This window comes from Erinaceus europaeus, chromosome 6, assembly GCF_950295315.1.
Source record: "Erinaceus europaeus chromosome 6, mEriEur2.1, whole genome shotgun sequence".
NCBI classification, from domain to species: domain Eukaryota; kingdom Metazoa; phylum Chordata; class Mammalia; order Eulipotyphla; family Erinaceidae; genus Erinaceus; species Erinaceus europaeus.
In genome coordinates, this window is record NC_080167.1 from 63,080,511 (window position 1) to 63,095,839 (window position 15,329).

The following is a 15,329-nucleotide window of genomic DNA, read 5'->3' on the forward strand; positions in this document are numbered from 1 at the left end:
GTTGACTGGCTACGGAAGAAGGGCAAACGCTAGAAGAAGAAAAGTTATGGTTAGCCTGCTTTTTTCTCATAAACTGTATGCACAATGTTGATGTGTTTTTCAAACATTTAAGAAATTTGATTTATTGAGAAAGAAATTGAAAGGTGGGAGAGTCAGACAGAGGGGAGAGACTAGAGAGACACCTGCAGTGTTGCTGAGGAGTTATTCTGATGCAGTCTCCGCCCCCAGGTTTTTCTATGCCATGCAAAATCCTAGAGTGCCCCTTTCAACCAATCCTGGCCCTACATGGCACCCCTGGTTGTCGCCCAATAAAAAGCCCCCTCACCCCTCCCCTCTCTCTCTCTGGGCTCTTGGCTCCCCCTCTCTGAGGTCTCGCTCCCTGCTCTCCCCCATGGTCGGCCATTGCCGGCTGGCTCCACGTGGTCTGAACCAAACCTCCCCCCCCATCCTATAATAAAGATTTGTGTACCCCTTTGCTCTGGACGTCCGCTCTCTTCTCCGCGGTGCAGCCGGACACCAGACCACCGCAACAACACTGCAGTACTGTTTCACCACTTGTGAAGCTTCCCTCTTGCAGGTGGAGCCTGGGGGCTTGAACCTGGCTCCTTGTGTATGGTAATGTGTGCACGCAAAGGTGTGCCAAAGCACAGTGCCTTTTTTTTTTTTTTTTTTTTTGCATAGCAGAAAGAATTCATGCTGGAAGAACAAGAAGGTGTGCCTGAAGCCTAAGGAAACAGGATTAGGGACTTGAGGATAATGGTCTAGGAGCTGGTGCAGTGGATATAGCATTGGACTCTCAGGCATGAGGTCCTGAGTTCAATCCCAGGTACCAGCGTGATGTCTGGTTCTTTTTCTGTCTAGCATTCATCATGAATAAATATATTAATTTTTTAAAAGTATTTACTTATTCCCTTTTGTTGCCCTTGTTTTATGGTTGTTATTGATGTCATCATTGCATAGGACAGAGAGAAATGGAGAGAGGAGGGGAAGACAGAGAGGGGGAGAGAAAGACAGACACCTGCAGACCTGCTTCACCACTTGTGAAATGACTCCCCTGCAGGTGGGGAGCCAGGAGCTCGAACTGGGATGCCGGTCCTTGTGCTTTGTACCACCTGTACTTAACCCATTGCACTACTGCTCGACTCCCTTAAATTAAAACTGGTAAAAGGTAATGGTGTGGGAGTCAGGCGGTAGCGCAGTGGGTTAAGCGCAGGTGGCGCAAAGTGCAAGGATTGGCTCAAGGATCCTAGTTCGACCCCCCTGATTCCCACCTGCAGGGGAGTCGCTTCACAAGCAGGTGTCTATCTTTCTCTCCCCCTCTCTGTCTTCCCCCCCTCTCTCCATTTCTCTCTGTTTAATCCAACAATGATGACATCAATAACAACATCAATAACAACAACAATAAAACAACAAGGGCAACAAAAGGGAATAAATAAATAAATATTAAAAATTTTTTTAAAAAAGATAATGGTTTGTATGGAGAATAGAACACCCTGGTCAAAGCATTGATTAGAAATAAATGCCAGCTTTCTGTCTCTTTTGTTTGGGTGCCTTGTAATCTGCCAATAATTCTAAGAGAGTTCCGAATTTTTTTTTCCCCAAGGTTCACCTTCCCACAAAGTTCAACATGATTGAAACCTTTCATTTCTGGCTTCAACCAACATCACTATGTTTGGGTCTTACCACAGTTTCCTATAATGATTTCATGTCTTTTTTTCTCCTGCCTTTTCCCTAATATTTCCTATAAATAGCCAAATTTGTCAGCCTCAAGTGTTATATTTTCAGGGGCTAAGTGATGGTACACTGGATTAAGTGCACATGTTACCATTTGCAAGAAGAACCCAGTTCGAGTCCCCACTCCCCACCTGAAGGGGTGGTGGGTGGGGGAGAAGCTTCACAAGCACCAAAACAAATGCTGTAGGTGTCTTTCTGTGTCCTTCCTTTTCTGTTTCCCCTTTCCCTTTCACTTTTCCTGTCTTATCAAATAAAGGGTAATTGACATGTTTTAAAGTTTTTTTTTTTTTTTTTTTTGCCTCCAGGGTTATTGCCGGGGCTCAGTGCCGGCACCACGAATCCACTGCTCTTGGAGGCCATTTTTTCCCTTTTGTCACCCTAGTTGTTTTACCATTGCTGTGGTTATTATTATCATTGTTATTGTTGTTGTCGTTGTTGGATAGGACAGAGAGAAATGGAGAGAGGAGGGGAAGACAGAGATGGGGAGAGAAAGATAGACACCGGCAGGCCTGCTTCACCGCCTGTGAAGAGACTCCCCTGCAGGTGGGGGGCTGGGGGCTCGAACCGGGATCCTTCTGCAGGTTCCTATGTTTTGTGCTTAACCCACTGTACTACTACCGCCTGACCCCCAAAGTATTCTTTTATTATAATGATCCATGTTTCCTGGAGACCTGAACCTTTCCCAGCATAGTTATCTAACTGTACCCTTACTTCAAGTCCTGTTTCCTTTGTCAAGTGTGTTCCTCACCCCTTCTGGCTCTCCTAGGTCTTTGTAACTTTTGTCTGAATTTCTGGAGCATTTATCGTCTGCACCAGACTTATCTGTTAGGCAGAAAATTACTACCTTGTCTTAGCTGTGCACGATTGCTTGCTGCCTTTTCAGCTGTCCCTGGTAAGACATGTTCATTAAAAGTTTTTGGGGGACCGGGCGGTAGCAGTGGGTTAAGCGCATTTGGTCAAAGCGCAAGGACCGGCATAAGGTTCCCAGTTGAGGCCCCAGCTCCCCAACTGCAGGGAGGTCTCTTCACAAGCAGTGAAGCTGGTCTGCAGGTGTCTTTCTCTTCCCCTCTTTGTCTTCCCTTCCTCCCTCCATTCCTCTCTGTCCTATCCAACAATGATGACATCAATAACAACAACAATAACAACAACAACAAAAGAAAGGGCAACAAAAGGGAAATAAATAAATTTAAAAATAAAAAAAGTTATTGAAGCCAGTACCACCTCAACGTATCTTACTTCGGACTGTGTCCAGAGTCGCTAGGCATGGGATGCCAACCCTTTAGCTCCATTACTCTGCCACCAAGTTGCAGATGCTACCATGACACCAACCTAACTTCCCTGGGCAAACGACCTCTCCAGTGTGTCCTGGAATCTCACATCTCCAGAGCCCTCTCCCACCCGGGAAAGATAGGGACAGGCTGGGAGTATGGATCAACCTGCCAATGTCTGCATCCAGCAGAGAAGCAAATACAGAAGCCAGACATCCCACCTTCTGTGTCCCCAAAAGATCCTGAGCCCATGCTCCCAAAGGGATAAAGAGTAGGAAAGCTTTCGAGGGAGGGGATTGGATATGGAACTCTGGTGGGAACTGTGTGGAATTGTACCCCTTTTATCCTATGGTCTTGTTAAACATTATTAAGTCAATAAAAGTAAAAACATATATTAAAAAGTTATTGAGACGTCAGGAAGGTAGTTCAATGTGTGGAGGCTCCAATTTGCATACCCGAGACTCCAAAGTCCCCAGGTTCAGTCCTTGGGATCACCATAAACCAGAGTGCTCTAAAAACTAAGCAGTGCTCTGGTCTTGTTCTCACTCATAAAAATATGTCAATCAGTTAAAAAATATTTATTTTAATTCTTCTTCTTCTAGCATTTGCCCTTCTTCCGTAGCCAGTCAACAGCGTCAGGTTGAGCCTGATGTAAAGTTTCGAGACCTCCTTTGAATCTGGAGAGGTGGCAGTCGTTGACTATGTGGGTCATAGTCTGTCTGTAGCCGCAGGGGCAGTTCGGGTCGTCTCTGGCTCCCCAGTGATGGAGCATAGCGGCGCACCGGCCATGGCCTGTTCGATAGCGATTGAGGAGGGCCCAATCATAACGTGCTAGGTCAAAGCCGGGTTGACGCTTGCAGGGGTCTGTGATGAGGTGTTTGTTCTTGACCTCAGCTGACTGCCAACTCTGTTTCCAACTCTGTTTATTTTAATGAGAGCTACAGAGAGATATACACACAGAGAAAGACCAGAATACTGTCAGCTCTGGCTGATGGTGGTGCTGGGGATTAAACCTGGAACCTTGGAGCCTCAAGCATGAAAGCTCTTTGCATAACCATTATGTTGTCTCCTCAGCTCCAAAAGATTTTTTTTTTTTTTTTTTTTTTTTTTTTGCCACCAGGGTTACTGCTGAGGCTCGGTGCTGGCATTACAAATATACTACTTCCAGTGTCCATTTTTTGTTTTTGTTTTGTTCTGTTTTTTCTTTCTATTATTCTTGATAAGACAAAGAAAAATTGAGCAGGGAGGGGAGATAAAGAAGGAGAAAGATATCTATTGACAGTGTCACCGTTTGTGAATAGTACCCCCTGCAGGTGGGGAGCAGGGGCTCAAACCCAGGTCTTTTTGCATGGTAATATGTGCGCTTAACCAGGTGTGCCACCGCCCAGCCCCCTCAAATGAATAATTTTAAGAAAGAGTTATTGAGGATTTCTTTTTACACTGATGTTCAAGATAGAGATTCCAGAGAAAAATTATAGAGACAAAACAGCTAGGACTAAATACATGTTTGGCAGGGGAGTGGAGGAGAGAAAGTAAAATGGGTAGGAAGGCTACTGCCTAAGAAGGAAGCAAGGAACCAGCTGGGGCCCTCATCAGGGAGTCCTGAGATTCCCAAACAGATTTGATGGGCCTAGACCTCAAATAAATCCCTCTCTCCATTGTTACCGGTCATTTCTATCAGGAACAACAAAATAAACCCCTTTGTGGGTCCCCATAGGACCTTGCCCTCAACTTGGATCAACAAAGGTAGAGAATGTTCCATCTTCCGAAGGGAGGATGGACAACTTACTCTATACTATACATGAGGAAGATGGGTTGTTACTGGGGCAGCTTGGAATGTTCCTACTCATGACCACAGAATGTGAGCTCAGATCTAGAGGGATACAGAGGTCACACAGGCTCTTAAACTGAATATGGGTCCCAGATCACATCGAATCAATGGGGTTTGCAGTCAACAATATTTATATCCCTTTCCCGTATTAGGGAGCTACTCTCTTCCCTGATCCAGCTTTCTGGTCCTTTTCCCAGCCATGACATCATCTCCCCAGACAATAACTTGGACCCACCTGCATATCAGATTTCAGGTTCAGGCAAAAAAAAAAAAAAAAAAAACCCAAACAAACAAACAAAAAAACACTAGTATAGCTACAGCCCTTTGAAATATAACTAAAATATGCTTACTAGCTATCTACAAAAATGGAGGATCCTCCAACACTTCATCTGCACTATTCCAGTCTTTAGGTCCATGATTGTTCAACAATTTGTTAGGCTTTTTATGTTAACTCTCTTTTCAGCCACCAGGTTCCCAGATGCTAGCAGGATGCGACCAGACTTCCCTGGACAGATAACCCCACCAATGTGCCTTGGAGCTCTGCTTCCCCAAAGCCCTTCCCCACTAGGGAAAGAGAGAGGCAGGCTGGGAGTATGGATCAACCCGTCAATGCCCATGTTCAGCAGGGAAGCAATTACAGAAGCCAGACCTTCCACCTTCTGCATCCCACAATGACCTTGGGTCCATATTCCCAGAGGCTAAAGAGTAGGAACTTTATCAGGGGAGGGGATGGGATACCGAGGTCTGGTGGTGGGAATTGTGTGAAGTTGTACGCCTCTTATCCTATAGTTCTGTCAATATTTCCTTTTTATAAATAAAAAATTTTTAAAAAGTAAGCAAGGAGAAAAAAATCCATGTATAGAGAATAGAATGAGTTTAGCATCAGTCTTGTTTAGGTTGGCAGAATGTACTTTGCCTGGCACATACATGGAGTGATGGTATGTTGGAAGTTGTGTAAGGGAATCTGAACCCCAGGAGAGGAGGCAGCCAGAGCTGTCACTTTGGGACCCTTTGAAGCAAGTGGAATAAGTAAATCTAAGAAGACAGTGAGTGTAGGAACATAAATTCATGCTAACTATCCAAAAAAAAAAAGTTTAAAAGATAAGCAAAAGGATAGGGTATCTAAGAGAATATAGCATTGTGGACAGGGGTAGATAGCATAATGGTTATGGAAGGAGATTCATGCCTGAGGCTCCGAAGTTCCAGGTTCAATCCCCTGCACCACCATAAACCAGTGTTCTGGGAAAAAAAAAGAAACAACAACAGAGAGAGAGAATATAGCACTGTCAAAGGAGGTGAACAATAGTGCATGGAGTAGCAAGAGCTAGGCAGTCAATTATTAACGAGAAGTTTTGTATTTTTAGAGATTTAAATATTGTTGGTTATTTAAATTATTACTCAATTGAGAACTCAAAAGAACTAATTTCATGGTTATCTATTATATACTTGATTCAAAATTATAATAAAACAAAAACCCAAACATGTATTAACTTAAAAATACAAGCTTACTACTATTTTTGCAAATGGCTATCTTTTCTTTTTTTTTTTTTTTCAACCCATTGTTTCCAACACCATTTGTTGAAGAGACTCTGCTTTCCCCATGTAATAGTCTGGGCCCCTTTGTCAAAGATTAGATGTCCATAGGTGTGGGGCCTCATTTCTGGGCTCTCAGTTCTATTCCACTGGTCAGTGTGTCTGTTCATGTTCCAGTACCAAGCAGTTTTGATGACAATGGTTCTATAATACAGTTTGAGATCTGGCAGTGTGATGCCTCCGGTTCTGTTCTTTTTTCTCAAGATTGTTTTGGCAATTCTAGGTCTTTTCTGGTTCCAGATAAACATTTGTAGCATTTTTTCTATTCTCCTAAAAAATGTGCTTGGGATCTTGATGGGGATAGTATTAAATTTGTAGATGGCTCTGGGTAATATATTCATTTTGATGATGTTAATTCTTCCAACCCATGAACATGGAATATCTTTCCACTTCTTTGTGTCTTTTTCAATTTATTTGAGTAGTGACTCATAATTTTCAGTATACAAGTCTTTCACTTCTTTGGTTAGGTTTACTCCTAGATATTTTATTGTTTTTGTTGCTATAGAAAAAGGAACTGATTTCTGGATTTCAATTTCTTCTAACTTAGTGTTTGCATAGAGGAATGCCACTGACTTTTGAATGTTAATTTTATAGCCTGACACATTACTGTATTGCCTGATGATTTCCAAAAGCTTCTTGCTGGATTCCTTAGGTTTTTCCATGTATACTATCATGTCATCTGCAAATAAGGAGAGTTTGACTTCTTCTCTTCCAATCTGTATGCCTTTAATTCCTTGCTCCTGCCTGATTGCTATGGCAAGAACTTCCAACACTATGTTGAATAGTAATGGTGATAGTGGGCAGCCCTGTCTAGTACCTGATTTGAGTGGAAATGCTTCCAGTTTTTCACCATTGAGTATGATGTTGGCTGTAGGTTTGCTATATATAGACTCCACTATCTTCAGGAATTTTCCATCTATTCCCATTTTTTGTAGTGTTTTGATCATAAAGGGATGTTGTATTTTGTTAAAGGCTTTCTCTGCATCTATTGATATGACCATGTGGTTTTTGGTCTTGCTTTTGTTGATGTGGCGAATCACATTGATTGATTTACGTATATTAAACCAACCTTGCATACCTGGGATAAACCCCACTTGGTCATGATGAACAATCTTTTTGATATACTGCTGTATCCGGTTGGCTAGAATTTTGTTCAATATTTTCGCATCTATGTTCATCAGAGATATTGGTCTGTAGTTTTCTTTTTTGGTTGTGTCCCTGTCTGCTTTTGGTATCAGGGTGATGTTGGCTTCATAGAAGCTGGAAGGGAGTATTCCAGTGTCTTCAATCTTCTGGAAGACTTTTAAAAGTAGAGGTATTAGTTCTTCTTTGAAAGTTTTGTAGAATTCATTTGTAAAACCATCTGGTCCAGGACTTTTATTTTTGGGAAGATTTTTGATAACTGTTTCAATTTCATTAGCTGTGATGGGCCTGTTCATGTTATCCACTTCCTTTTTACTTAGTTTTGGAAGTTGGTAGGTATCGAGGAAATCATTCATTTCTTGCAGGTTCTCTAGCTTGGTGGCATATAGTTGTTCATAGAAGCCTCGCATGATATGTTGAATTTCTGCAGTGTCTGTTGTGATTTCTCCTCTTTCATTTACTATCCGGTTTATTTGGGTCTTCTCCCTTTTTTGTTTTGTGAGTCTGGCTAAAGGTTTGTCAATTTTGTTTATTCTTTCGAAGAACCAACATTTACTTTCATTGATCTTTTGTATGGTTTTCCTATTCTCAATGTTATTTATTTCTGCCCTAACTTTAGTAATTTCTGTCCTTCTGGTTGCTTTAGGATTCCTTTGTTGTTCTTCTTCTAGGTCTTTGAGATGTGCAATCAGGCTGTTTATTTGTGCCTTTTCTTGTTTCCTAATGTGTGCTTGTATAGCTATGAACTTCCCTCTTAGGACTGCTTTAGCTGTGTCCCAAATATTTTGATAGCTTGTGTCTTCATTTTCATTGAACTCTCGAAACATTTTGATTTCTTCCTTGATTTCCTCTTTGACCCAGAAGTTGTTAAGAAGTGTACTGTTGAGCTTCCACATTTTGGCACTGTTACTAATCTTTTGTTGATTGTTAAGTGTTAGTTTAATTCCACTGTGGTCTGAGAAGATGCTTGGGATGATTTCAGTGCTCTTGAATAGGCTGATGCTGTCTTTGTGGCCTAACATATGGTCTATCCTTGAGAATGATCCATGTGGATTTGAGTAAAATGTGTATTCCAGTTTCTTGGGATGAATGACTCTGAAAATGTCCAATAGTTCTAGTTTATCTATCTCTTCATTTAGCTCCCTTATGTCTTTACTGATTTTCTGCCTGGATGATCTGTCAAGTTGAGATAGTGGAGTGTTGAAGTCCCCTACTATGATTGTGTTACTGTTAATATATTGCTGTAGCTCTTTCAGTAGAAGTTTGATGTATTTAGATGGCTTCTCATTGGGTGCATAGATATTAATAATTGTTAAGTCCTCTTGATTGACTGATCCTCTGAGCATTAAGTAGTGTCCATTCCTATCTTTTTAATCTTATCTATTTTAAAGTCTATCATGTCAGATATGAGAATAGCTGTTCCTGCCCTTTTTTGTGGGCCATTGGCTTGAATGATAGTTTTCCATCCTTTCACTTTAAGTCTGTGTTTGTCTTGTTGCGTTAGGTGAGTTTCCTGTAGACAACATATTGTTGGGTTGTGTTTTCTGATCCATCTTCCTACTCTGTGTCTTTTAATAGGTGAATTCAGGCCATTGACATTTATTGATATCAAAGATTGAAGATATTTTAACGCCATTCTTGTAGAGTTTTAGAGTATTTTGATATATGTCCTATTTGTGGTGGTCTGGTTGTTTATAGGAGACCTTTCAGAACTTCTTTCAGGGCAGGCTTGGTGATGGTTGCTTCCTTCAACTGTTGCTTGTCTGAGAAGGTTTTGATGCTTCCATCTAGTCTGAATGACAATCTAGCAGGATATAGTATTCTTGGCTGCAAGCCTTTCTCATTGAGCACTCGATAGATATCTTGCCATTCTCTTCTGGCCTGTAGTGTTTGTATGGAGAAGTCTGCTGCTAATCTTATGGGTTTTCCTTTGTAGGTGACTCTTTGTTTTTCTCTTGCAGCCTTGAGGATCCTTTCTTTATCCTTATTCCTTTCCATTCTAAGTATGACATGTCTTGGTGTCTTTAGGTCTGGGTTAATTCTGTTTGGGACCCTCTGGGCTTCTTGAATCTTTATGTCTTTGGTGTTGTCTAGACTAGAGAAATTTTCAGCTATTATGGCCTGGAGAATGCTTTCTTCCTCTCCTTCTCTTTCTTTCTCTGGTAAGCCAATAATGCGTATATTGTTTCTTTTGAAGTCATCCCATAGGACTCTGTTGTTGTTTTCAGCATCTCTTAATCTCTTTTTGAGATCTCTTACTTCTTTTTTAGTTGTCTCTAATTCATCCTCAATCTTGCTAATTCTGTCTTCAGCCTCATAGATTCTATTCTCTCTGCCCTCTACTGCTTTCTGGAGTTCATCTATTTTGTTGCCCTGCTCTGATACTGTTTTAGCTTGTTCAGCTAGTTGCCTTCTTAACTCAGAGATTTCAGCTTTCAGCTCTCTAATAACCATGAGATAATTAGAATTTTCTTCCATATTCTCATTTGTTGTTCCTGCATTTCTGATTACAATTTTTTCAAATTCTTTACTCACTCCTGTTATTATTTCCTTAACTAATGTTTGGATATTGAACTCGTTGTTTTGTGCTTCACCCTCTGGAGGACTTTTAGCTGGACTCTTGTCCTGGTTCGAGTCTCCAATATTTTTTCTTGTTTTAACCATTTTATATATTTTGTTATGAGTTCCCTTTATCAGTACTTTTCAAATTATTGATCACTATTGCCTGGATTGACTTGTGTCTAAGTAATTTAATTAAAGGGTTTACCGTGGTGGAAGTTAACAGTTTTTTTTTTCAATCCCTGAGTTGGAGCTCAGTGGTGTAAAAGCCTCTTTTTTTTCTTCCCTGTAGGCTATGGGTGCCTGAGGGCTTTTAAACTATCAATAGGCTTCTTTGCTTAATCACTGACTCCTGACCGTGGCAGAGATAATCCAGTGGTTATGCAAATAGACTTTCACAGCCCCTCAGCTATGCCAAGGAGGTATAGGTCTTCTCCTGAGCTTCCCGGTTAGATCTCTGTCCCCTGGTGTCCCTCCCTGTTGCTGCTCCAGATTCTGAGGGTAGTAGCAATGGAGACTCAGAGTTGCACTTGGTGAGTCTCTGGGGAGTCCCTTCCTCCCTTCAGCTGTCCCCTTGTGGAGCAGACTGGAGGTGGTGTCTCCACTGATAAACTGCCGAATGTTAGCAGTCACTTAATCTCTCCTTAGGCCCCTCTCTCCTCTCTGTCACCAGCCACGCGTGTTTGTACTCACGGGTGATTTACTGGGTTCCTGTGGTCATTGTAGTCCTGTCTTGTTTCGGTCCGGGTGGTCTCCTTTGGTATTCCTAGTTGATCCGGGAGAGGAGAGGAGAGGAGAGGAGAGAAAGCGATCTGCTGCTCGTAGCTCCGCCTCCGGAAGTCGAATCGCAAATGGCTATCTTATCAAGTGAAACTGAGAAAAGTGGTATTATTTTACATGTCTGCAGATCTCTTTACAGGCTGACTTTGTAGACAGCAATTTGGAATTTACATGTGTGGCTCTACCTTCCATCTGTTTTTCTGTCCCACGTTTCATAGTTTCTGGAACGTTCCACTGTGGTTTCATGGAAGAACATCAGTGAAAAAATTTGATTGGTGAGTTCTTTTTTTAAAGAAGAAATTCATTGAGGAAGAGGAAGAGGAAGAATTTCTAAGCATAACTTCCTCATATTTGGTACCAGTATCAAACTCAGGCCCTTACAGGCAAGTCATACTATTTCCTCAATGGCAATAATATCTTAAGTAATTGTGACAGTTGTCACTGGGACTTCATCACTCCAGGCTGACTTTTTTCAGATAGAGAGATAGAAGCTTCCTTCAGTGCAGTGGGGGCTGGGCTTGAACCTGGGCCATGCTGACAGGACAGAAGCACTGTCCTAGTCCTATATTGCTGGACCTTCGAGCAATCTCTGCCCTGCTGGGCTAGCTTCGTGGGCAGGAGAGATGGATCCAGGAACCAAGCTCGTGGTGGTAGCAACACAAATCTTTATTCTTGCAGGAGCCCCAGAGTCAGGTTGTGAGCACAGCGGGTTAAACCACGCGGCACCAAATCCCAATGGCCACATCCCACTCTGCATGCCAGCCCTTCTCCAGGTCGGACAGGGAGCACAAAATCAGGAACAGAAGTGGGTTTTATGGGATAAAACCCAAAGTGGCAAGTTGGTAATGGAGATGGCTAGGAAAGGGGGTGGAGAAAAGAAAAAGGCATGGGGAACTTCCTTAGCTACCGTTGCTATGGTTTTAGCTGGCAGGAATTAGCAATACCCTGAGGGGATAACGTGGTGGGGAGGAGACCGTTAGTCATTTGTAAGACAAAGCAGAAGATTGGTGTGTAGATAAAGGGACTGGCCATACTAGCATAGGGTGGTTTGTGGGCCCTGCCTAGCTCAACCACATCTGCACTATTTCCCAACACTGCCCAACCTCTTCCATGCAAGAACAGGCTAGATAATTATTTTTTATTAATTTTTAAATTTATCAGGGGATTAATGCTTTACATCCAACAGTAAATACAATAGTTTGTACATTACATTTCTCAGTTTTCCACATAACAATATAACCCCCACTAGGTCCTCTGTCATCCCTTTTGGACCTATAATCTTCCCCCACACACACACCCCAGCGTCCTTTATTTTGGTGCAATACACCAACTCCAGTTCAGATTCTACTTATGCTTTCTCTTCTGATCTTGTTTGATAATCCCATATTCATCCTTCTGTTTCTGGCTTATTTCACTTAATATGATTTATTCAAGCTTCATCCAAGTTGGGCTGAAAAGGGTGAAGTCACCATCTTTAATAGCTGAGTAGTATTCCATTATATATATATATATATATACCACATTCCTCTGTATATATACCACAACTTGCTCAGCCACTCATCTGTTGTTGGACACCTGGGTTGCTTCCAGGTTTTGGCTATTACACATTTTGCTGCCAAGAACATATGTGCACAGAGATCTTTTTGGATGGGTATGTTGGGTTCCTTGGGATATATCTTCAGGAATTGCAGGGCCATAGAGTAGGTCTATTTCTAGCCTTCTGAGAGTTCTCCAGACTGCTTTCCACAGGGGTTGGACAAATTTACATTTCCACCAGCAGTGCAGGAGGGTCCCTTTGACCCTACAACCTCTCCAGCATTTATTGCTGTTATCTTTTCTGATGTATGACATTCTCACAGGAGTGAAGTGGTATCTCGTTGTTGTCTTTATTTGCATTTCTCTGACAATCAGAGATGGAGCAATTTTTCATGTTTCTCGGCCTTTTGGATCTCTTCTGTGGTGAATATTCTTTCCATGTTCTCTCCCCATTTTTGGATGGGGTCATTTATTTTCTTGTCGTTGAGTTTGGCAAGCTCTTTATATATTTTGGTTATTAGACTCTTGTCTGATGGCTAGATACTTTTGATTAAGTGTTCAGGATGGTCTTATGAAAGGTCAAGGTTGTCTACTTGACATCACCTTTCAGAGTTAGAGGTGGGTTGGAGAATGGTCAGTCAATGAATTAATTCAACCAATATGTGACACACATTCCTTGGAAGGAGCTACTTTAGGCACAGAGGACATAGCTGTAAACAAAAAAGAATCCTTTTCTTTATAAAGATTTCTTCCCTCTTTTAAAACAAATTTCTTTCTCCAGAGTACTGCTCAGACCTGGTTTATGGTGGTGCAGAGGACTGAATCTGGAACTTTGGAGCCTCAGGCATGAGAGGTTTCTATGTTACATAGCATTATGCTATCTACTCCTACCATCTAAAACAATTTTTTTTTTTCCTCCAGTGTTATCACTGGGGCTCTGTGCCTGCACAATGAATCCACTGCTCCTGGAGGCCATTTTTTCCCCTTTTTGTTACCCTTGTGATGGTTATTGTTGTTGTTGATGTCATTCATTGTTGGATAGGACAGAGAGAAATGGAGAGAGGAGGGGAAGACAGAGAGGGGGAGAGAAAGATAGACACCTGTAGACCTGCTTCACTGCCTCTGAAGCCACTCCCCTACAGGTGGGGAGCCTGGGCTCGAACCGGGATCCTTATGTTGGTCCTTGCGCCATGTGTGCTTAAGCCTCCCTCCAAGTCCTTTTCTATGGTAACACATGTACTCAGCTGGGCGCACCACCACCTGCCCCCCTAATTTGGCCTTTTTAGATGTAAAAATGTTTGTTTTATTTAGTTCCTTTGTTTGTTCCCTTATGTGCCATACCTCAGTGTTTCTTCCTCTTTGAGGAAGACTAGATAGTGAATAAATAAAGTAGTAAAATGTAAAGGATTATTTTTATACTACATAAAAACATATATGGGGGGCCCTGGAGGGTGGTGCACCTGGTTGAGCGCACATATTACAATGCACAAGGATGCGGGTTCGAGCCCCCGGTCCCCACCTGCAGGGGGGAAAGCTTCATGAGTGGTGAAGCAGTGCTGCAGGTGTCTGTCTCTTTCCCTCTCTATTATCCTTTTCCCTCTTGATTTCTAGCTGCCTCTATCCAATAAATAAAAGATAATAAAAATTATTAAAAAATATATGGGGCCATAAGAGCTATGAGGAAGGATAAGCAAGCTGAAAAGATTTGCCCATTTTAGAAGCACGGACAGGGAAAACCACACTAACTTTGTCGTAAGGAGATAGCACAGTCATCTATGTAACAAACTTTTGTACCAGCATAGATGTGAGCTGAACAGTGCTGGGCGTGGAGGTGAGGGCAAAGAAATGGAGGAGGAGGATGAGGAAGAGGAGGATGCTTAGTGAAATACCTTTTCAGGTTATTTTAAAAAATTAATTCTACGGCCTGGGAGATGACACAGTGAATAGAGAGTTGAACTCCCAACCATGAGATTCTAACTTCAGTGCCAGGCAACACGTGCCAGAGTGATACCCTGGTTCTCTCTTTTTCATTAATAGGTAAACCATAAAAAAATTAATTCCCTCTTGTCCCCTAAATTTAATAATTACATATTTTTTAGTCAAATTATCTGTTTTTGACTTTAGCCGCTGGTATAAAAAGATAAAATGTAGGAGCCGGGTGGTAGCGCAGCGGGTTAAGCGCACATGGCGCAAACCGCAAGGACCGGCGTAAGGATCCCGGTTCAAGCCCCAGGCTCCCCACCTGCAGGGGAAGTCGCTTCACAAACGGTGGAGCAGGTCTGCAGGTGTCTGTCTTTCTCTCCCTCTCTCTGTCTTCCCCTCCTCTCTCCATTTCTCTCTGTCCTATCCAGCACGACGACATCAATAATAACTACAACCACAATAAAAAATAGAAAACCAACAAGGGCAACAAAAGGGAAAATAAATAAATAATAAAAAATCTTGAACTTTCACACTATTCTAGGAAGCGGGGAGTTCTCCTAAGCAATGGTGGCACTTCCCAGCGAGGAAAGGGGTCAGGCGACAGGAGATGGCAAGAGTTGGGGGGGGGGGGCTCATTCTCATACTCTGCCTTCAAGCACAGGGCTCCCCCACCGCCCCCTGCAATGCAGTTGTTATGAGCAGCTGCTGAAATAAAAGAACTTTATCTCCTCCCCCCCTTCAGTTCTCTCACAAACACACGAAAGGAGAGAGAGAGAGAGAGAGAGAGAGAGAGAGAGAGAGAGAGAGAGAGAGAGAGAGAGAGAGAGAGAGAGAGAGGAGAGAGAGAGAGAGAGAGAGAGAGAGAGAGAGAGAGAGAGAGCAGCGAGCAACCAGGAGCCTGCAGGCCAGAGGCAATCACACAAGGCGCCGCCCACCCTCGTTTGCGCATGCGCGGGAGAGAC